At 37.4% G+C, this 17,730-nt stretch overlaps 2 pseudogenes; both read right to left on the reverse strand.

Annotated features, from left to right (window-relative positions):
* Positions 1-438: 438 nt before the first annotated feature.
* On the reverse strand, positions 439-619 carry LOC129236503 (U2 spliceosomal RNA; annotated as a pseudogene).
* Positions 620-684: 65 nt separating this feature from the next.
* Positions 685-802, reverse strand: LOC129236611 (U2 spliceosomal RNA; annotated as a pseudogene).
* Positions 803-17,730: the final 16,928 nt, after the last annotated feature.

Here is a 17,730-nt window from a genome sequence, read left to right on the forward strand (position 1 = left end):
GCAGACAATGGGAAACCTCCGAGAGTATTTCTGTCACTAGAAGGACCTCAATAAAAAAAAAAAATACCAGTCTAACGGTTAGACGCGATAGAAGTGAAACCTTCCGTAAAACAAACTGAGAGAGAATGAGACGAAAGCAGCGTTAGGGGCGGGATAATTATAGGTTCATTATAATATTGCTATAAAGTTCATATTTTATTTTCTTCATTTTATTATTATTCATCCTCAATGTTTTCAATTTCGACAAATGATACGAGTGGCTTATGATAGCTAAAATATGATACAAATGCTTTGGTTTCGATGTTGTCAAAAAAAATACCCAAACCGACCGAAGAAACAGACTTACAAATTTCTTCCATTTTCGTCTACTTGTATTCATATAAAAATTTATGTCTCTTCCCACCAAAGCTAAATGTATTAGTATATTTCTTCTTGTATTTATTCAAGGCCGAAATCCCGGCCGTACTGCAATACCGGGCCAACCCGTGGCAGAGGTGGAGCAAGCCACTAAAACGCTCCGCCCATTTCCAAAAATCAGTTTAACATTTGTTGTCCTCCGATGGAGGATCTATCAGATGTTAAGCTGATAAGAACAGATAAAGTGGGCTTCAAGACCGTTTTCCCCGGGGGGACATTTCCCCCCCGGGGTGATACATAAAAAATTCCCGCACTCTTTTCGAGAGTGACGGTTCGCTAGATATATTAAAATCAGTTTAACATTTGTTGTCCTCCGATGAAGGATCTATCTATGTTAAGCTGATTAAGCTACACTTTGATCTTAGCCATAAGGCCGAGAAGCGATAACCATACACAACCAACAAACTACCTTGTCAATACATTTTCTAATAAACCTTTTGAGAATTACACGTTCACAAAAATTAATGTACGAAATATTTATACCAATTCACTTAAACTGACTTTCAGTATCTAAACCAAAAATAGAAAAGCCAAAAACCTGTTTTCAATAAATAATCAGAAATGTCCTACAATGCAAATTTCAAAAAAAAAAAAATAAAATTTTTTTTTCTTGTGATTCGAACCAAGAATTTTGGATCGGAAGCTCACATCGCTAGCCGCTTGGCTATCGCGCCATGCTGTTGGCGTTGGCCTAAAAGTTATTTAGTTCGTCGCTACGTTTATATCAACATATAATATAACGCTTCGTAACTAAATAACTTTTAGGCCACCGCCAACAGCATGGCGCGGTAGCCGAGCGGCTAGCAATGTGAGCTTCCGATCCAAAATCTTTGGTTCGAATCACAAGAAAAAATAAAACTTATTTAGTTCGTCGCTACGTTTATATCAACATATAATATAACGCTTCGAAGCCAAGATGGTCGCTTTTTCGTTTCACTTTTTCTCAAATCACTCCCAACGATTCTAAAGAAGTTTTCACTTCAAAAAAACAAAATCTGCCACTCGGAGTCGATGAATGCCTTCACTTGTGGAAAAACACCAAAACGCACACTTCTAATTGAAGCTCGGCGAAACACCAAACAGAGGATTTAAGCGCCAATTATATGTAAATAATATAATATTGCGTAAATATATTATACATAAAGGCTAGCTCTTAGGTTAAGTAAGGTTATGGTGGCAGCCGGTCTGTATGACCAACTCACTTAGACCTTACAGGTTCGTTGTACTACCACTGTGCGACACGGGAACTTCATTTATTTTTCTACGTGGAACCATTTTGTGGCTCTAGTCCCATTTTCACGTCAGATAGATGCATAAGAGAATTGAAAAATATTTACCTCGAATTCCTGCTTTGAGTTTAGCTAAGGCTGGACATTTACAGAGGCTTCTACACTATTCATGAAGGAGCTTCTACAATATTCATGGGAGAAAAGGGTTGACCGGTTGTACAAGCCGCGACTTTCGAGATATTTGCGGTTACAGGAGCCTAGCTGTTACGCATGTGCCTCCCATTGGCCTCTTGACTTGCTCTTACGCGGCATAATCTGGAAGTCTGAGTCCACGTTTCTCAGTAATTTCTCGGCGCGTCGAATGTTAGCTTTCATGTATCTGGTTTATTGGCGAAGGCATGGAACTTTACACAACCACAGAGAAAATAATCTAAAGAGTTAAATGCCATGTTAATGGGAAGATGCCACCACCTCATAAAGCGTAGCAAATGGTCACTCTATCTATTTTTTTTTTTGTTTTTTTTTTTTGATAACTGTGAATTGAACCATTTGTTTCGAGTTAAATTAGAAAAGTTTGCAATTATTGCTTCGGCGTAAGTTTATTCATCATGAATTGCCTAACGAAACTTACCTCAAAACAAAAACAAATTGCCTGCCTCAGCAGACATTGTTGACAATATAAAGTTATCTGCCGGTGAAAAAAACACCCTTTAAAATAGCAGTTATCATATCTATAGATTCTGTTAAATACTACTAATATCCACTGTTGAAAAAAATTCTTACTCACTCATTACTTTTATCTGTTTTATTTTTCGCGCAATGCATAAAATTGATGAAAGTTGCATTTTTCGATTTGTTTTTTGTGTTTTTCTCTGAGTTTCACTACAATTATTTAGCATCGGACACAAAATATTGCATTTACATTTTTCTTTTTTTTTCAAGTCGCATCAGTTCCTACGTATGACATTTTTTTACCCAAAACACTTAACTCACTGAAACGAGGATATAATATTTTTCGCTGACTGTTTAAAAATTTGTGGCATTTGTTTTTTTTTTTTGTTTTGTTCATTTTCATTTCGGACATTACTCGTATAATTAAATGTACACCATTGCTAATGACTATTTTATAAAAAATTACCGAAGTCGCAATTAAAAATTGGAAATAATACATGCAGAAATTCACTTACATTCATATAAGCACATCTATACTAATGCAATGAAAACAAACAAATTTAAAAGCGAATAATTATGCCGAAACTTGCATTTAATTAATAAAACATCATTGGGAAATTATGCGAATTTCATAAGCAGCAAGACCAGCGAGTCGCCTTTTATGCAAATAACAATTCCAGTGGAACCACAGTACAGCAGATTCAGCTACATAGATTCTCGGCAGGAAAAAAATGCTAGTTGTGAAGAAATCATACTACCAGTTAACTTTTAAGCTCAAACAGTTCGTATTCTATTTTTTCCATGATTGCCTGTGGTATTTCTAAGTCGGCGACGTGCTACGGAATGTCAAGTGTTCGGCCATGCATCAGCAAAGTACCAGTTAAAATACCAGTTCATACCAACCAAAAAAGTTCTAGTCCAACATGTTTATAAAGTAACCAGTTTTAGACCAGCTCAAATAAAAAAAATATGAATTTCATTCCAAAGTTTCAGAATATTATCTTTCATATGAAAAAAGTGCTCAGAAGTTGTTTTTTCTTAAAATAATTGATACTTCTTTCAGGTACAGTAATTGCTTCTGCAATTCAAAATTTACACTATAAGTAAGTTCTAAAGCATTAAAAACACTTCTTTAAAAAGAAAAAATTATAAGGAAATAATATTTAAACTATTCACTTAAGGAACATAATACAATTTTTTATTTATTTTTTATTATTAAGTTTTCCTTGCGATTAGTTACAAAATATTCCAAATTTAGGAGCGATTTGTAGTGAGTTTGTATAAAACAAATTAGTATTTGGACATAATTGACCAGGTCTTGAGGCTTTGTGCGCTTAAGCCTTCTTCTCCATTTACTTGTGTCAGCCAAATCGAGACTTCTGTGTTTATTTGTTCACTCAGTCTCTCTATATATCATCAATAAATCCAAGAGATTTATGGAAGAGTGACCTCAAACTAATTTTTCCATCTTACCACCCACATTTTATTTTTACTATCTCTCTATTCTTTCTACTGAAATCAATCCGGGTGTAGTACAATGGTCTCCTGACTGAGTGAGACTTATCCAACCCCCCAAAAATCTAATCTAATATAATCTAATCTCTCTTTATAAGAATTAGCTATCTTCTATATTGCGTTTGGAACTGAATCCAGAGCGATGTCACGTTCTAAATCAGAGCTACGGATATACCAAGGAGCATCAACGGCACATTTTAGTTCTTTATTCTGAAACCTTTGAATTAGTTGAATAATGCTTCGGATGGAACAACCCCACATCTGAACGCCAAAAGTCCACACAGATTTTAGTATTTGCATCTACAAAATTATCTTGTTTCTTTGACTCTTCTTGTTTGACTCTGAAGTAACGATCGGGTAAACAGCAAGGTAAAATGAGATAGCATAGCACTCAATTGTTAATAGTAAATTTATTTTTTTAAGTAGCCCAGCATGACATACTTTATCAAACACCTTTGGCACGTCGCGGAATACAGCAAATCATGTTTTTTTCTCTTCAAATGCATTCTCAATTACTCGAACTATCCTACGGACTTGATCAATAGTCGAATGTTTAGTGCGGAATCCAAATTGGTGCCCAGGAATTATATTTTCTTCTTCAATTATTGTATTAATTCGTTTGATTAATAATTTTTCTAGAATTTTTGATAGAGTGGGCAGCAGTTAGATAGGTCGGTATGGCGTTACTTCGTACGCTGATCTGCCTGACTTATTGAACATTATGACTTCTGCCATTTTCCAGTAAATTGAAAAATAATTCAGCTTAAATGTGGCGTCGATTATAAATGTTAAGTGCTTAATAGTTCTTTTGGCAGCTGCTTTGAAACTACGCAGTTATGAGGTCATAACCAGGCGATTTGTTTTGCTTTAATCTTTTAATTACATTTATTATTTCGCCGCGGTTGCCGGAGGTATCACATTTGCAGTATTATGATTTTTAACGTGTTCCTCGTTTAAAGTTAACAAGCCGTAAGGAGTAATTACAATGTCTATATACTCGTAATTAGCGAAGACATCTGATTTTTGACTATTGGTCTTTGCCCACTTTTTATCCGGCGTCTTGATTGGTGCACTCTGCACAGATGGGGATTACAGTTTTTTTTTGTTAGTTCTTGCAAGTATTTTCTTTTTGGAGTGCATCACACAACTCGCTTCCTTCAGTTGTTGTAAAAAATAGGCTGCACATCGATATCGACAAGCAAACCAACGTATTGGCCATTAGATCTTCAGAAAATGCGAGATCTTATTGATTTTTTATAATAAAATTGATCCCCTTTAAATTTAGGCTCCATTTTTCTTCACCTTTTTCGAGTTCATACAATGCAACTTTGATTGTTCCAATTTGATTGAGCTCTGTCAACACACTTTGTGTTCTCGTTCTTATCAATGTTGTTCTTGACTGCGGACTACAAACTGTAGACTGTATACTAAAACTAACAATTGCCAGGTGTGTGAACAAGACGGAAACACCAAAAGCGGATTCACCAAGTTGAAGCAAAAAAATTCTGCCTGTCTTACCGCAGTCTAATGAAACTTGCCTAATATCAGAAAATAGAGATTTTGCGGCACTGAAAATATGTAGTGAGTTATACCAGTTTAATGAGGCATAACCAGACTCGTTAGCGGCGAATCTTGTTCGATAACTTTGTTGTCGCTTTCGCATGCAAATTTTTCGTCTAGCGAACAGAACACAAACATACCGAGCACAGAAGTAGCGAATTGAAGTTTTTGAATTGAAATTTTTAAACAGTCAGCGAAAAATATTATATCCCAGTTATTCGATTCAGTGAATTAAGTGTTTTGGATAAAAAATATCACACGCAAGCCCTGATGCGACTTAAAAAAAATTTAAGTCCAGTACTTTGTGTCCGATTCAAAATACAATAATTGTAGTGAAAAAAACTAAAACATGAAAAAAAAACAAAGAAAATGCGAAAAATGCAACATTTATAATTTTTATTTATTGTTCGAAAAATAAAACATAACAGTAATGAGTGAATAAATTTTTTTAAATTTCTTTCAACAGTGAATATTAGTAGCACTTAACAGAATCTGTAGATATGATAACTGCTATTTCATAGGGTGTTTTTTTTCCACCGGCATATAACTTTATATTGGGTGCTGCTGTTTGCTATGTTCACAAATTTGACAGCTCTCGGTTGTTCTGAGGTTAGAAATTTGTATGCTCCTCGAGCTTTTTTGACGTGGGTCCTGCCTACTTTGTACTTCATTATTATAATAAGATAATAAATAATAAATTAATAATTATTATTCAAAAAAAATTAAACACTTATTTCAGGTTTTTGCGGATAAATGCTGAAGCAGACTCCTTATTACAGAAATCTGTCAAATCTAAACTTGGTACTTTACACCCTACATATTCTTTGTGATCGAAAATAATACGGACCATCATGGTACGGCTTACCGGTACCACCTTTTCATTCATCTTAATTAAGTATTTTGTAGAGTTCAGAAGAAAATAGTGTTTAATCGACCTTTCGGTGAAATCTTGCCGATCCAATTTTTCTATAATTATGTTTTTCTCTGCCGACATTAACAAAGTTTAATATTGGGAGGTTGAATTAGTTTTAAAGGTTTTTTTCGAAGATTTGGGGCTTTATTGTGAAAAAAAACGGTACAAAATATTTTATTCGAAGTATTGGCCATCGCTAGCTACAACTTTCGCCCATCTTTCGGGCAATTTCCGGATGCCGTTTCTCCAAAATTCTGGCCGCTGCTTGGCTATCCATGACTCAACCCATATTTTGGTAGCCTCGTACGAGGAGAACCGCTGGTCCGCCAAATCGAGACTCATATGCCGGAACAAATGATAATCGGAGGGAGCTATGTCTGGACTATACGGCGGGTGGGGTAACACTTCCCAGCCAAGCGTTCCAAGGTATTTTTTGACAGGTTAAGCAACATGCGGCCGAGCGTTGTCATGTTGCAAAATAACCTTGTCGTGCCCTTTTACCGTTTCCGGCCGTTTTTCTTTCAATGCCCGGCTTAAACGCATCAATTGCAGTCGGTAACGATCCCCCGTGATTGTTTCGCCCGGTTGGAGCACCTCAAAATATACGACGCCGACCTGATCCCACCAAATGCAGAGCATGATTTTCTTGCCGTGAATATTCTGCTTGGCCGTCGACGTTGATGCGTGGCCGGGCAAACCCCATGATTTTTTGCGTTTTGGGTTATCGTAGTGGATCCATTTTTCGTCGCCAGTCACCACCCGATGCAAAAAACCCTTCCGATTTTGTCGCTCGATCAGCAATTCGCACGTAAAAAATCGCCGTTCGACGTCGCGCAGCTTCAACTCGTACGGGACCCAATGTCCTTGCTTTTGGATCATTCCCATCGCTTTTAGACGGTTGCAAACGGTTGATTTATCAACGCCCAATGATTCAGCAAGCTCTTCTTGGGTTTGGCACGAGTCCTCGTTTACCAATTCCCCCAATTCCGCGTCCTCGAACTTTTTGGGCTGGCCAAGACGCTCCTTGTCTTCGGTGTGAAAATCACCACTTTTGAATCGTCGAAACCAGTACTCACATGTTGAAATCGACGGAGTATGGTCTGGATAGGCCTCCTGCAGCAATTCACGGGCTTGGGCTGTATTTTTTTTCAAATTGAAGCAGAAAAGCAAAGCTTCCCGCAAATTGCGTTTCGACGGCACGAAAGTTGACATACTCGCAGCACGAAAACACTGCGTTGTTTATACTTCAGCGAAATGACAGATACTGATAAACAAAGCCTAGGGATGAGGCTTTGTCATGAATATATATTCAGTATTGCCAACGCGATAAATAGCGCCATCTGTGTGTCACCTTTAAAACTAATTCAACCTCCCAATAATTTTTTTTTTGACATTTTAAAGCTTAAACTGAGCCAGTGTAACACTATTGCAAATACATTCCTCTAATCTTACTCACTTAAGGTGCGAGGTTACATATAAAGTGAAAAAATGTTATGCAAATTTTGATTAATGGGTCCATGGACGAGTCTTAAACTCTCTATTCGAAATAAAAATCAACTAATTTGCTGAGCAACTCATAATTTGACGACTGGTACTATTCTAGTCAATAGCAAACTGGTTTCTTCTATTAAATACCAGTATCTGAGCTATTATGTTTCTATACTAGCTTGGCTTTTCTCTGCAGGCTTCCTATACACACGTACACTCAACATAAACTCTTTCGATACAACATTTTTCAATACTCATACACTCACATCACACCATCCACATACGACGACTCATATGTATGTAATTGTAATTGAAAATTCATTCATACAACAAAATAATAAATATAATGAAATTAAATTAACGAAGACTAAAAGAAAATATTTGCGAAAAAAAAACTTAATAAATATATAATTAAATACAATAATAAAAAGAATTCAACAGCGCCTTTTATTGGATCGTAAGTAAATTTGGTACAGTATAAAATTCCAAGTCTATAAAGCCGAAATTTTTTATTATTATAAAAGTAAGTATGTATAGGATCCTCTAACTCGGCGCTTTGGCTTTGGTAAATCTGATTTCAACGTCAGTCTCACTTCCTCCATCTGCGAGGATTATACATCTCAAATAGCAGAACCTGATGATGAGCAGTTGACGTTAAATGATTTTGTTTTTCCTAGGATGATTTTAAGTTTATGTTTATAAAACTCTTCCATTTTAATTTTTGAGAAAGAAAAGCGACTGTACAATTATGAAAGTAAATACTTTAAGAGTAGACCACCACTCTAACACAAAGTTATATTGTAGTTGGGTACGGCTCAGTTGCTTTTTACAGTGAATATAAGTTTCTAAATTCCGGTCATAGAATTTTTTGTATTAGTCGCAAAAAATGTTATCAGTCAATTTCTGTACAGGAGTAGAATTTCACAATTGCCTTTTTTTCGTGGAACAACAAAACAAAAGTAATCAAAACTGGTCCAAATATTCGGTACGGGAATAAGTTTCTGCCATCCTAAAAGAAGTGTAGTGATACTATTGTTGTGTTCGCTCTACTAATTTGAAGGCGTATATGTGAGGTCTCGATCGCAGTAGTTGACATTCGTTTGAAGCGCAGAGATCCTTTTTTGTCTGTCGAACTCTTGATGATATGTCTAAAGAGTTGAATGTTGACAGATCAACCGTTGATAAACGTTTGGGATATTGAGAGACGTTTGGTAAGATACTTCTTGAACTGTAGAATATAAAAGATTTTCTGAATCGTATCGTCACTGGCGATGGAAAATGAATCTATTATGATAACCGTAAGTGTCGAAAAAGTTGGAGCCTGCCAGGTGAACCAGATCCATCGGCAGTGAAAAAGTATTAATTCTTCAAAGGTTATGTTACGCATCTGGTGGGATCAGAAGGGTGCCCCCTATTATGAAATCCTTAAACCACCTGAAACCATCACTGGCGATCGCTACCGACTGTAGCTAATGCGTTTGAATCGAGCTCTCAAAGAAAAGCGGCGGGAATGGGACGGTAGACATGACAAACTGATTTTCCTGCATAACAGCGCCAGGCCACACGTTGCTAAATCGGTCCAGAAATATTTAGAGGGACTTAACTGGAAAATCTTGCCCCTCCCGCCGTATTCTCCAGACATTGCACTTTCGGATTACCATCTGTTCCGATCTCCTTATTGGAGAGTGTTTGACTTCTTACTAGAGCATCGCAAACGGGCTCAATGAATGGATCAAGTCAAAAGAATTCGAATTTTTCGTCAGAGGAATCCGTATGCTGCCGGAAAGATAGAGTAAAGTTGTAACTTCCAATAGCACATACTTCAAATAATCTCATGTGTTGTTTAATTGTTGAAATAATTCCTAACTTATAGTATTTTACAGGTATTTCTTTCCCACTCATTTTTACTCTAGAAATGTAAATATTTTCTGCAGAAATCGAAAAAAACTTAGCAAGGTTTTATAGCCGGAGCGTGAAAAAGTAAGTATTTATTTAAAATATTTTTTGTCACAATCCCTTCACCAATATGAAAATAAGATACTTTAACGTAGTATAGAAGCCACTTGTGGCTTGCTTTATATATTTTTTTTTTGTTAGAGTGCATTAAAATAATGGCAAAAACTGTGACAAATAAATCAACAGCGAAGGTGAGAATGTAATCTCAGCGAAGATAATTAATTTTCCATTCTGCTTCTGTGCACTAAATCCAGATTTAATGTCCTGTTGAGTGTTTTCTCACATAAAGCGTGAAAAAGATGTGTACAAAATTATTTTAAAAATAAATTACTATTACAGAGGGACTAGGTAATCCTAAGTAGGTATGTATGTATGTATCAAAAAAAGTGATACAAGTTAAGCCGAAAAACGACTTGGCTGTTAAGAAAAAAATTAAATTCAAGCAACAAAATATTTTAAGCTTCTAACAGGTTTCTGTGGCAGAATTAGATTTTAAATCTAAAGTATCGCACTGACCGCTGAACGTATGAGTGGGACGGGACCGCGGACTATGTTAGTTTCATTATTCGTATCGGACATGGCGGGACTTCCAACAACTATTGCGCATGAAATAATCAGGATATATTTATACTTCAAAATTCAAATCGTGCAAGAAGTCGTACCGTAAACATTATCTTTCGGAACGTGAAGACCACTTTCTTTTGAATGTGGGAGTTAGTGTAAATAAGTGAATTCGTTATTATTATACATCTATATTGGGTATGGAAATAAGTTTTCGCCCTTCTTAGCCAAAGTTACGAGTTATTTAAGCAATTAAATAAAACATGATATTTTGTAGTATGTGCCATTGGAAGTTACAAATTTACTCCATCTTTTCGGCAGCATACAGATTCCTCTGACGAAAAATTCGAGTTCTTTTGACTTGATCCATTCACTGAGCCAGTTTGCGATGCTCTAGTAAGAAGTCAAACGCTCTCCAATAACTCCAATAAGGAGATCGGAACAGATGGTAATCCGAAAGTGCAATGTCTGGAGAATACGGCGGGTGGGGCAAGATTTTCCAGTTCAGTCCCTCTAAATATTTCTGGACCAATTTAGCAACGTGTGGCCTGGCGCTGTTATGCAGGAAAACAAGTTTGTCATGTCTACTGTCCCATTCCGGCCACTTTTGTTTGAGATCTCGATTCAAACGCATTAGCTACAGTCGGTAACTGTCGCTAGTTAAGGTTCATAATAGATGACACCCTTCTGATCCCACCAGATGCAGCCTGCAACTTTTTCGACGCTTAGGATTATCATAATAGATACATTTTACATCGCCAGTGATGATGCGGTGCCGAAAACTTTTTCTTCTCTGCCGTTGAAGGAGCACCAAACGTCTCTCGATATCCCTCTCCTGCAATTAATGTGGCACCCAGTTACCTACTTTCTGGACCATTCCCATCGCGTGCAAACGTTTACCGGTGGTTGACCTGTCCACATCCAACTGTTTAGACATATCATCAAGGGTTCGACATGCGTTTTCATCCAATAATTGTTGTAGTTGAGTATCTTCGAACTTTTTCGTGCCCCTTCGTGAGTGATAAACTCACGTGGAAATTGCTTCTTTTTGAAGCGTCGAAAACACTCTTTACAAGTTGTATTTGATGGAGAATGATTAGAATAAATATTGGTCAATATACGACACGACAGGTAATAGTTGCGGATAACTTCCGCAAATGCTGTATTTCGGGACGAACGTAGACGTTTTTGCCGTCAGTTAAAAACGGATCTTTATGCTTCAAACGAATGTCAACTACTGCCATCGAGACTTCACATATAGACCTTCAACTCACCAGTATATTACTAGAGCGAACACAAAAACAGTATCAGCAGTGACACCTCTTTTAAGAGGGCGGAAACTTATTCCCATACCCAATATATTTATAATTGGCTCTTACACACTCTTTGTGTGCTTGGGCGAGCACTTCCTCCTATTTCTGGTGTGCGTATTGATGTTGTTCTACAAATGGAGGGAGCTACAGTTTTAAGCCGACTACGAACGCCGGAATACCTGCCGAGGGGCGACCGCTATTAGCAAAAAAAAAACTTAAAATACTTTTTCTTCATTTTGGTGTTTCACGGAGTTTCATAGGTACATACATTCTCTCCGAATTCCGAATGCTAGTCACGTATGAACCTATTCGGATACGATGGCCGCCGTCATTATTAGTCAAGTAAAAAACAAAACTCACTACTAAAACATCAAATGCAACTGCCAGCTCGCACAACATAGACCTTCTTCAAATATTAGTTGGCCGATCGCGACTTTTACTCCTTAGCCGGTTCCACTCCAGTGCCATTCTGAAGATTTCCTGGTGGTTTTCTAAGCGTGTGACTTATCCATCGCCACTTTCTCATTCGTTGATCCCAACATCGCGTAGTTGCTGATGGCGTTTCAGCCAGAATATTCTACAGATAATGCGTTTGTATTTGTTGACGAGAGATTGTAGCCCCTGTGTGATGATGAGACCAGCCATGTTTCACATCCGTAGAACAATACTGACTTCAAGCATGAGCTGAATATTCGCAGTTTAGAGCACCTGGAGATTTGCCAACCCGCCTATTCTGTATGCATTCGCCCGACCGCCGTCCCTGCCTTGTTTAGCCTGCAGTTGATACTTCATCTGATCCCCCGTCTGCCGTGACAGTGCCAGCGTGACTAGTCGGTCCGCGTTCGCTTGCACGTCAGTGAGTTTGTGAGAGAAGTGGCAGATATCATCGGCGATGTCCAGGTCCTCAATATGGCTGTGGAAACTCCATACGATGCCTCTTTTGTGCTGGGTCAATGGACTCATGATGTCACCTAGGACAATGGTGAAGAGAAGATACTTCAGCGGACAACCTTGCCTTACGCCTACGTTGGTGGTGAATGAGCCGCTGATGTTGCCGTTGCGACCCACTGCCCATTCTCAGTTCTCATAAAGGGTTTGATTTGAAGGATTATCTTAGTGGGAACTCCATTTCTACTCAACGCGAGCCATACTGAGTCCCGTTTGATTGTGTCGAATGCTTTCTTAAAATCAACGCACTGCATATAAAGCTGGGAGCGTCACTCAACTGATTGTTCTGCTTCTTGGTCAACACAGCTTCGGTTAGGACGAATCGGATTGCTCGTCTCTTAAGGAGCATTCGATACATTGAAGCCTAGTTTGTATGATCGTGGGTAGAATTTTGTAGATGGCGTTGAGCTGGGATACTCCTCGCCAGTTGCCGGACCCATGCAAAACGTAGGACGGAGGCAGCTTTTCATTGTCCCAGATGGCGGCGGTGCGGGGATGAAGAATTTCCGCCAAAATTTGCGGGTTGGCGGTGTTTTGGTGACTAACTTTGGAACTAAAAATTCATTCAAGGCAAAGGTAGCTCCTTCTTCATTTCGAAAGAAATAAGGGCCGATGCCGCCAGTGCTCTATGAACACCGTGAAAAGATTTATTTTTTTGCAGAACATTGAAGGGTTGTTCTGGAGTGCGAATGATTCATGATGGATTACCAAACCCTACTGAACGGAAATATCAACACAGCCTGACATTCTCAGCTGTCAAACCATAGTTATGAATAGTTCTCATACAGATAAATAACGCCCGTATATTACTTCTTCATAATAACAACCCTACCGTTCCGTTGTGTCAGGTGCAGCTGTTAGTGTTTGACTAATAAGCTTAAACATAGGTATGCGGTGGAGAATATTAGGTTTTAGTTCATTTTGCGAGTTTAGAAGGTGGGCGTGTGCTATTTGTAGATAAGACACAAAATATAAGGGTTTCCAATAACAGGTGCTACAGGTTAATGGATTGCGCTATCGAGAGATGATTAACGATTTTTTATGGCCGGAATTGGATGGTATTGATCTGGACAACGTTTATTTTCAACAAGTCGGCGCTACCATTGATCTTTTACGGGAAAAGTTTCCGGGCCGTATTATCTCTCGAAGAGGTGATCACAATTGGCCACCGAGATCTTGTGATTTAACGCCTTGTGACTTTTTTCTTTGGAGCGACGTGAAAGAGAAGGTCTACGCCAACAGCCCAGGGTCAATTCAAGACCCCAAAGATAGAATGCGTGAGGCTATCGAGGACATAGGTCAGCCACTTTGCAATTTGGTTATGGAAAATTTCAACAAAAGGATATTATCCTTTAAGTATGGTCGTGGAGGTCATTTGCCTCATGTTATTTTCCAATATTAACGGCATACCTTCCTCTTTATAATGAAATAAACCTCCGATCGTTTATATTAAAAAATAGTATTGTTCGTTGAATACCAAAATAGCACCTCTTATTAAAAACCCTTTATTTACTTTACAATATTTTCAATTAACTAAAATTTAATAAATATTTCAGCACAATCGCTAGGCATCAGTAGTTTTATAAAGAACAGCTCAATATCTTCACTGCTGATATTTGTTTATTATTTTTAAATTTTTGTTTGAGTTTCTCGTTTTGAAATATTTCTTCTTATTTATAGGAAGTTTTAATTTCAAAAATATGTTTATGTTTCAACGAAATAAAAAGAATTAAAAAAATCAACCGAACAAGGAGTATATATTTATATTTTTCAAGAGGGGAATTTTTCTGCAAACACAAAAAAAAACAAGAAAAAAAGAAAGCATCCGACAATTAGCCAGTTCTTACCGAAATCATTTTTTTACTTATTCTCGATGTTTTCATTTTCACTTCGCTAAGTCAAATCAGTAGCACTCCTCCTGTGTTTCTTAATCGGAAAATATTTCTTCCGGCATAATTAACTATGTGGCAACCATTTCTTTAAAACAAAAAAAAAAAAAAAATCACAGAAACAAAATTTATTTACATATGCTTGAACATTTTCGTTTATTTATTCCATACTCTCCGTGCTCGTAACCATATTTTCCTCAGTATTCATATCCGTCACGATGACGCTCAATTATCTAACCATCAAAATGCATTCAAGTGCCTTCCTTACCGTCACCTATACATAGCTGGATATGCATCCATACACACTCATCCATAAGCAAACAAACACTTTTACCTATTTTTCAAACTGGAGATTGAAAAAGAAACAAAAATATTATCATTTTTGTATGCAGTATGCAAGAAGACTACTCAAATGCCGCTACGCAAGCAGTTGTGGCTTTCATATTGGCTGCATTGTGCATCGTTCGGCTCGATTAGGGTTTCCAATCGATTGCTTATGGCAACAGCGACGAGAAGAAAAGTAGTGTTGCCGTCGCTCAAGCAAAGCAATAAACAATGGCGAAAGCGAAGCAAGTGCTAAATTGGTATTTACGTTTGTTGCACACATTCAGGCGTTCAGATACGACACAAACTGGCACACACACGCAAAATATCGAGCGAACAAGCAAGCAGACAGGTGATGCCGGCAACAATGTCATACACAAGTAGGGAAAAGCGAAGAGAAAATATTGAATCAGAAGAAGAAGAAGAAGAAGAGAAATATACAAGATTGATTGCAATGAATGCGTTGAAATTACAACGCACACACAAACATATTCATACGTTTGTAAGGGTGGGCCATATAGCGTTTGCTTTTTGAACCACCTATTTTTTTGAGAATCGTAACACAAATGACATGTCAAATGTGTTCATAACTTACTTAAAGGTTTGATATTTAAGAAATTGGACGCTATATGCTTGAACAGAATTGGGAAATATTGAAAACCTATTTCCAAAGTGGTGAGTCTTCTTCTTCTTCCGCGGTTACAGTAAATGGCGAGCGTTACCGTGACATGCTCAACGAGTTTTTGTTTCCAAAAATTGAAGAGGATGACATGGACGAAATTTGGTTTCAACAAGGCGGTGCAACTTGTCACACTGCCAAAGTTACACTCGAACCTTTGGCTACCGTTTTTGAAAACCGAATAATCAGCCGAAATTCCGATATCAATTGGCCGCCACGGAGCTGTGATTTAAGCCCGTTGCACTATTTTTTGTGGGGAGCCGTTAAGGACAAATGCTATGCGAACCATCCAGAGACGATTGATGCTTTAATCCTACAGTAGTCGCGCCCCTGAAACTGGCGTAATTGGTCGCACGGTCTACATATGTAATCCATTTTAAAATTAAAAATACAAAAGATAAATATTTAATTCTTCCATTGCTTTTGTTTTAAATATTCTTGTTATTGTTTAATCTATTAATATTAATGAAAAATAACATAAATAAACTTTCTGTTCTTACATAAAATAAATAAAAACCAAAACTTCATTTTTTAACAAAAAATTAAGATACTTCACAAAATATTATATATATAAAATAACCAGAAGATAATTGAGATGTTTTAATTGTTTTCGAAACATGACGAACATACAGTCTTGGAATGATCAGGACAAATGCGTTTATTGCAAGCGTTACACACTTTACGGGTGCTTTTATTACGGGCCCTTCCACAATCGTAGCAACGACCGACGTAGTTATTGTGCGTTGGACCTTGATGCGTTACAACTTGTGGAAGATCCAGGAAGTCTTTTCTTTTAAATGTCAGTGTTTTAGGTAGCGTGGTAAGTGTTAATCTTTGGTGCGCCAATGGTTTCATCCAAGACAAGGCTAAGTCTATGAGAAGATCACGCCTTTTGACAGATTCATAGTTACTGTTCGCAGTGTAGATGCATAATGCGTTGAGAGCACGGAGGTTTACAAGATTATAGAACTTAGTCAGCGGCCACCTTCTCGAATTCCTAGATACGTCATAAAGAGAACACATCTTGTCTACCAGATCACCGACATTTTTAGTGCGATTATAGTATGTTATTATTTCCGGTTTTCGTTGATCTCCGATGTCAGAATCAATCGCTGTATTGTTGTGCATTGTTGGCATGGCTATTACCACTTTGTTGGCTTTTAGTACATAAGAAACCAGAGTATATGGAGAGTGAAATCCAAATTTTGAGGAGCATATTGGATTGCCTCTAGCTATTCTAAATTCCCGGGGAACTTCTCTTTTATCTTTTCGAACGGTAGCAATCATTGTAATTCCATTATCAAATCATTGCTTTGCTATTTTCAGAGAGGAAAACCAATTGTCCATAGTAATATTGATATGTCTATTCAAAATTGGTTGACCCATTCTCATCACGATATCAAATCTCTCGTTGCTTAACCGAAATGGACCTTCGGGCTGGCGTAAATTTCTAAGTTATAGGTGTATGGGTAATGAACATCTACAAGTGCAAACACTTTCAGTCCATACTTAGCAGATTTATTTGGAATATACTGACGGAAAGAACAACGCCCTCTGAAGGACATCTACGTCATTTCAGCAGAGTAGCATACATATGTAAATATTATCAGAAAAGTTCCACAAAATTGTAAAATGAAAAAGTATGCCAAAAGTCCACTTTTACAAAGTATAACTAGCTATTGGCATAAAACCTAATTTAAAATACTTACGTAATCGGTCGCGCGGCATAAATACGTAGACCATGAATTTCACGAACCTCTAGCGACACAACTGCATGCGACAATTAACAGCGGAACACTAAGAGTGACTCTCTATTTGTTAGTGAGAAGTAGCAAAAATCTCCGATGAAATCGATGCACGATTTTCAAAAAATTTAAAATTTAACAATGGTGGATTACATATGTAGACCGCGTGACTACTGCAGGGTTAAAACACGAAATCGAAGTTGCCATTCATGAAATTGGAGCCCAAACAATCGAAAATGTGCTAAAAAATTGGGTTGATCAAATGGCCTACTGTAAAGCCAGTCGTGGCAATCATTTGAACGATATAATTTTTCATTCATAAATGACAATGTTCAATCTTTAAAACAAAAAAACAGTTTGAAAAAATGTTGATTAATTTTTTTTATAGCCAATTCAAAAAGCAAATTTAACATGGCCCAGTGTGTATGTATGTACGCTAAGGCGGGTAATTTTATATATGATATTTTTGTTTGACATCGTTCCTAGCAGATTAGGATTCTGCATAAGATTATAGGAAAAAC

Source organism: Anastrepha obliqua, chromosome 1 (genome assembly GCF_027943255.1).
Source record: "Anastrepha obliqua isolate idAnaObli1 chromosome 1, idAnaObli1_1.0, whole genome shotgun sequence".
In the NCBI taxonomy this organism is placed as follows: Eukaryota; Metazoa; Arthropoda; class Insecta; order Diptera; family Tephritidae; genus Anastrepha; species Anastrepha obliqua.